The sequence below is a fragment of the Macrobrachium nipponense genome, chromosome 8 (genome assembly GCF_015104395.2).
Source record: "Macrobrachium nipponense isolate FS-2020 chromosome 8, ASM1510439v2, whole genome shotgun sequence".
In the NCBI taxonomy this organism is placed as follows: Eukaryota; Metazoa; Arthropoda; class Malacostraca; order Decapoda; family Palaemonidae; genus Macrobrachium; species Macrobrachium nipponense.
Window position 1 is genome coordinate 4,769,331 of NC_087203.1, and position 6,926 is coordinate 4,776,256.

Below are 6,926 nucleotides of genomic sequence, written 5' to 3' on the forward strand. Positions count from 1 at the left end.
AAGATTAAGAGTTCACTTTTGGCTCCTTTTTTCTCATTGCCTGAAGTTTAGTATGCAACCATCAGAAATGAAAAAAAATATCATTATCATATATAAATATTGGGATATATGACAGCGTGAAAAAAAATGATATTGTTAGTATACAATAAAGTTTTGTACATACTTACCTGGCAGATATATACTTAGCTTAGGTCTCTGACGTCACGACAGAAAATTCAAAACTCGCGGCACACGCTACAGGTAGGTCAGGTGATCTACCTTACCCGCCGCTGGGAGGCGGGTGTAAGAACCAGTCCCCCTTTCTTGTCAGGTTATTTTCTTCCACCTGTCTCCTGAGGGGAGGCTGGGCGGGCCATCAATCGTATATATCTGCCAGGTAAGTATGTACAAAACTTTATTGTATACTAACAATATCATTTTTGTACATGAACTTCCCTGCCAGATATATACTTAGCTGATTGACACCCTTGGCGGAGGGAAAGAGACACATACTTACTTAGAAAGTGGGGACAACACATGTTAAAGGAATAAATAATATAAACCTCTGGTTCTTACCTGATTTAGGCAGAAGACTTGATAGTTACTGTCTATTAGTCTGCGTTGCCTAAAGAGTCTCAGCGAGGGCGTGACCTATGGCTGAAGAACTCTTTGGGTCTACCAATGGGAACTGAGTCCACTTACTTGGCAGAATCCAAGCAGGATCTGGTCAATAATGGGGATCAACCCGCTTACATGCCGAGACCTATCACTACCAATTGCAAGGAGCCTCAAGCACAACCGATCACCTAACCAAATACTAACATTAGTATAACGAAAGAAGGACTGCCTCCTGCAACCTCCTTCGTACAACCAAAAAACTCAAACTTAAAACTAACAGGGAAAAGGATAAAAAGGATGTGTTTCAGCTCCCTGCCCCAGCACTGAATCCGCCGATACGTAAGGGCCTAGCTCAAAACACTTTTCATACGTAATCGATACGGTCCTTTAGGTAGTGATTAGAGAAGACTGATTCACACCTCCAAAAAGTGGCCTTCATAAGGTTTTGTAATGACAAATCTTCTTGAAAGCCAAAGACGTCGCGATGGCCCGTACTTCGCGCCTGACTTTCAGAAGGTTAAAACTGTTGCTGATTGCAAGAAGTGTGTGCTTCTCTAATAACATTCCTGATAAAGAATAGAGTGCATTTTTAGATAAGGGCCTACTGGGGTCCCTTACAGAGCACCAGAGATTGCTCTCATTAGCAGCCAGTCTTTTCTTCCTCTGAAGATAATATTTCAGGCTTCTCACCGGGCAAAGAGATCTCTCTTCTGTCCCAACTAGGAGGATAAGGCTTTTGATTTCGAAGCTCCTGGGCCACGGCGAAGAAGGGTTTTCATTCTTGGCTAGGAAAGCCGGAAGAAAAGAGCAAAACCGCGGAGCCTCCTTGGAAACCTACCTCACCTTCTAGAGCCTGCAGCTCGCTGACCCTCTTCGCTGACGCTAACGCACAGAGAAAAAGAGTCTTCATCGAAAGGTCTCTGAACGAAGCAGCATGGGGGGGAGGTTCGAACCTTGAGGACCTCAGGAAGAGCAGCACGACATCTAGATTCCAGCTAGGCACTAAGGAGGAGGTTCTTTTAACCGTTTCAAACGATCTGATTAAATCATGGAGGTCCTTGTCCTCAGATATGTTTAATCCTCTATGACGAAAAAAACTGAGGAAAGCATGCTCCTGTATCCCTTGATGGTGGAGACAACCAACCCGCATTTTTCCCTCAGGAAGATAAGGAAATCTGCTATCTGAGTCACAGAGGTACTGGAGGAGGAAACTTTATGAGTCCTGCACCAGCGTCGAAAAAACATCCCACTTCGACTGGTAGACTCTAGATGATGGAAGGTCTACGTGCATTGGCAATAGCCCTTGCAGACAATTTGCCGAAAATCCTTAGCTCTGACGAGACTCTTGATAGTCCTGAATCCAGTCAGAACTGAGAGCGGGGAGGTTTTGTGAAAACCTGTCGAAGTGGGGCTGTTTGAGCAAGATCGACTCTTAGAGGTAGGGATCTTGGGACATCCACCAGCCATTCCAGTACCTCTGTGACCATCGTGGGCGGGGGGTCCAGAACGGAGCTATCAAAGTCATCCTTGCTCCCTCTGAAGCTGCGAATTTCCTTAACGTTTCCCCTAGAATCTTGAAAGGAGGCGGGAACGCGTAAAGATCCAGATTCCTCCAATCCATCAGGAATGCATCTATTGCCACTGCTCTTGGGTCTGCAATAGGGGAGCAGTATAGATCTATCCGCGCATTCCTGGAGGTCGCAAATAGATCGAGATGGGGCCTGCCCCACGTCCTCCACCAGCTTCCTGGCATACGTCCGCGTGCAGAGTCCACTCTGAGGGAAGGACTTGATTCCTTCTGCTTAGCAGATCCGCTCTGACATTTCTTTCTCCCTGTACGAACCTGGTGAGAAGCCTATCTTCCTTTCCTCTGACCACAAGAGGAGCGATCTCGCTGTCTCGTACAGGGAGAAAGATGAGTCCCCCCTGTTTCCGAATGTAAGCCAGGGCTGTAGTGTTGTCGGAGTTGATCTGAACATATTTCCCTTTTACGAGGGGTTCGAAGGTCTTGAGAGCTAACACAAATCGCTGTTAGCTCCTTCTTGTTGATGTGCCAGGACACCTGATCCCCCCATCCAGGTGCCTGACACTTCTCTCGACCCGGAAGAGTAGCTCCCAACCTTTGTCCGAAGCGTCTGCATACAACACTAGGTTGGGGTTCCGAACCTGCAAGAAAGGCCTTCCTTGAACAATAGAGGGGTCTAGCCACCAACGTAGATCCTCCTTTATCTCTTGCGAAATCTTGAACGCAAAGTCCAGACCTTGAGATTTTCGATCCCAGTTCCTCATCAGGAAGAACTGTAGGGGTCTGAGGTGCAACCTTCCTAGAGAAACGAATTGCTCCAGCGAGGAAAGTGTCCCCAACAGACTCATCCACTCCCTCGCTGTGCATACATCTTTCTCTAGAAAGATTGCTACCTTCTCCAAACCTCGGGTTATCCTCTCTGGGGTGGGGACGGATACGCCCGAAAAAAAAACCTGAGAAGCCATCAGAATCCCCAGATAGATACGCTCTTGACTGGGGATTAGCTGTGACTTCTCGAAATTCACTAGCAAACCCAGAGAAGCTGCTAGATCCAACGTCACTCGTAAGTCCTCCAGACATTTCTCCTTGGATTTGGCCCTGATAAGCCAATCGTCCAAGTAGAGGGAAATCCTCACTCCCTCGAGATGAAGCCACTGGGCAACGTTCTTCATCAGTCCTGTGAATACTTGGGGGGCCGTGGAAAGGCCGAAGCATAGGGCCCTGAACTGAAAAACGTTCCCTCCCCACATGAATCTGAGAAATTTGCGAGAAGAAGGATGGATCGGTACATGGAAGTAAGCGTTCCTGAAGGTCCAGCGACACCATCCAGTCCCCGGGACGAAGAGCTGCTAAGACTGATGACGTCGTCTCCATAGCGAACTTCCTCTTCTTCACAAAGACATTCAGGGTGCTCACGTCCAGAACCGGTCTCCATCCTCCTGAGTTTCTTGGGAACTAGGAACAGACGGTTGTAGAACCCCGCTGAAAGAGGGTCCTGAAACCATCTCTAATTGCCTCTTTCTCTAACATCAGCTCTACCGCTAGAGCGAGGGCTTGATTCATTAGTGGGTCTTTGTATTTGGCCACCAGTGCCCTTGGAGTGGTGGTCAAGGGTGGTCTCGAGATAAAGGGAATGAGGTATCCCCTCTTGATTGATCGCGAGGGGACCAGTTGTCCGCCCCCTTTCGTGCCCAGACATCGCAAAGTTCAGAAGTCTGGCACCCACAGTTGTCTGGAGGACACACGAACTACTTCTTGGCCCTAATAGACCGGGAGAAGGTCCTTCCTCTTCTAGGTGGTCTCGAACCTCTGGAGGAAGAAGAGCGAGACGAAGGTCCTCCTCGAAAGGGTTCTTGCCTACTTTGAGCCTCTTTCTTCGTCTTCTGTTGAAACGAAGGTTCGGAATTCTAGCCCGAGCGAGCTAGCATATCCTGCGTCGCTTTTGCTGATAACGAGCTCGAGATATCATTAATAGTCTTCTTGGGGAAGAGTTCGGGGAAGCTGTGAATACAGCAAGGAAGCTCTCTGTGCGTGAGAAACCGCCTTGGTAAGAAAAGAGCAGAAAACGGCCCTCTTCTTTACCACTCCTGCACCAAAAAGTGAAGCAAATTTCCCCGGAACCGTCTCTCACTGCTTGTCCATGCAAGACAGAACTGCGTGGAGGTCTTCAGGTGAAAGAGTGTCTTGCTCTTGAGTCCTCTTAGCCAACACTCCAAGGGTCCAGTCAAGAAAGTTAAAAACTTCTAAGACTCGGAACATTCCCTTCAGAAGGTGATCCAACTCGCTCATACCCCACGTCGTCTTCGCAGAATTCAGCGCCGAGCGACGTGCGGAATCAACCAACGAAGAGAAGTCCGAGTCTGCAGAAGAGGGAAGAGTTAGACCCAAGGGCTCTCCTGACTCGTACCAGAACCCCATCTTACCCGTCAGCTTGGACGGGGGAAAAGAAAAAACTGTCTTGCCTTTCTCTTCTTTTGAAACCAAACCAGTCGTCAAAGTTCTTCAGAGCCTTCTCATAGACACTGTAGGCTTCATCTTAACGACTGAAGACTTCTTAGCCGTATTGGTCGTTGAAAATAAGGACGGAGGAGACGGAGGAGCAACGGCCGAAAGAGACTCCCCAAAATCTTGCAAGAGGAGGTCTGTCAGTCTCTTATACGAAGAAACCGAAGCATCCTTGGGCAAATCTTCCTCCGAATCCCCAACAAAATCTTCCGAAGAATGACGTCTTGAAGCTCTACTGCCCGGAGGAGAGCTAATCCTTGGAGAGCGCCTGTTCGGAGAGCGCCCTACTAGGCGAGCGCCTACTGGAGAAAAACCACTGGGAGAGCGCTTTACACGGGGAGCGCCTACCAGGAGAGCGCCTACCAGGAGAGCGCCTACTTTGAGAGCGCCTCCCAGGAGAGAGCCTACTAGGAGAGCGCCTAGATGGAGAGCGCCTACTATGAGAGCGCCTGCTTTGAGAGCGCCTCCCAGGAGAGAGTCTACTTGGGGAGCGCCTGCTAGGAGAGCGCCTACTTGGGGAGCGCCTACTAGGAGAGCGCCTACAATTGGAGGCCCGTCTGTCGGAAACAGATTCTAACTCACCAGAAGAGCGTCTGGATAAGGGAGAGCGCGCCTATCAGGCTCTCTGCGCCTGCTAGGCTCTTGGCGCCTGCCATCCTCAATACGCCTGCCAGGCTCTTGATGCCTATTGAGCTCAAAACCCCTGCCAGGCTCTTGACGCCTGCCACGGGGAGAGAAAACATCCACAGATGAATCCCTGTCAGAAGCGCGGCGCTTACAAGGCTCTGAGCGCCTATCCAATCGGGAGTGATCTAACGGAGGAGAAAGCTTCCGTTGCCGCCTACCAGGCTCTTGGCGCCTACTAGGCTCTTGACGCCTACTAGGCTCCGAGCGTCCGTCAAAAGGAGAGTGGCCACCAGGCGAAGAACTATTCCTTCGCTCCTGACGAAAACGAGGCTCTTGACGTCTGTCAAGCTCTTGACGCCTAACTGAAGAGGAGGGGAAATCCTGAGGAGAGAGCCTGTCTGGCTCCTTACGCCTTACATGCTCACAACTCTTGCTGGGAAGAGAGGAGAGCCTACTCGGAGAAAGATCCCGAGCTCCAGCCTGCACTTCTGACCTCCTACTAACAGACTCAAAATCTTCTCTAGCCAGAGGAGATTTAGCCGAAGGAACGTTCTTAGACTTCTTCACCGGAAGTGAGGCTTCCTTCCGCCGATGAGAAGTCCCGGCAATAGACTCCGCTAACGCCGCAATCTGCGCCTGCAGACCCGCCAGGATACGGCAGGAGATCTCTTAAACTCCTCTACAGGGGACGAAGTCCGAGAGCGAACAGGAGAAGCGTAACCGGACGAAATCTTGATTCTCTTGCGTTCCACTTCTGGCTCTTCCGCGAAGGATTCGGGGCTGGACGGAAGGGCGCAAGGATCCTTCCAGTGCCTCTTGAGAGGGCGAGACGACTCCGAGGCGCTCCATCTACGCTGAGGAGAAGGCGACGAAGATGACGAGAAGCACTGGCGCAATAACTCCTTCTTGGTTCGATCCAAGGCAGCCTGGGAACGAGCAACAGGAACTGCCGAGGGGACGCCTGACCGGTGGGGGTTCTCCCTAACCTTCCTGCGGCTTTCGACTTTCCTCCTCCACTGGGTCTGGGAGTCTGGAAGAGGTCTAGGCCTGGAAGCGTTAGTGAGCCGGTCAGACGCACCCTCCACTGCACTAGGGGCACTGCACTGATCACTTGCACTATCATCACTCTTACCTTGTCGAGAGCGAGCGAGGCTCTCCTTACTCCTGATCGAGGCTCTCCCAGAAGCAACTTCCGAAAACGAATCTTCGGGTTCAAAGCTGGCGCAGGGGCTGAAACCGGAGAAGGAACTACTTCTCTACAGGATTCTCAGCGTCAACTTCACTCACCCTCGATCTACTAGAACTCTTTGAAGAAGCCTTGCGCACCCTATCCTTCTCTAACTTTCTCACATAAGAAGAAAGAGCCTTCCAACCATCCTCATCCAAATTCTCACACTCTTTGCAAGGGTTAATAAAAGAGCATTCATTCCCTCTACAAGACGCCACATACAGAGTGAGGATCTAATGCAGCTTTAGGAAGCCTAACTTTACATTCCTTCTCTGAACAAACCCTAAATAAACTAGGTTTCTTAACTTCAGAATCATCCATGATTATAGATATTGTAAGAGAAATCCAAAAGAAAAATCCAAAAAACAGTCCAAAAAGCGTATGCCAAGCCAACAACAAAAACAAAGGGTACTTCACCAAAATCCAAATCGTCGGCAACGAGAA

General features: G+C 49.8%; 1 protein-coding gene across 1 annotated transcript in view; it reads left to right on the forward strand.

Moving 5' to 3' along the window:
• LOC135222596 (autophagy-related protein 16-like) overlaps window positions 1–6,926 on the forward strand; it is a gene marked incomplete in the record, with an annotated part of 256,503 nt that overhangs the window by 88,277 nt on the left and 161,300 nt on the right.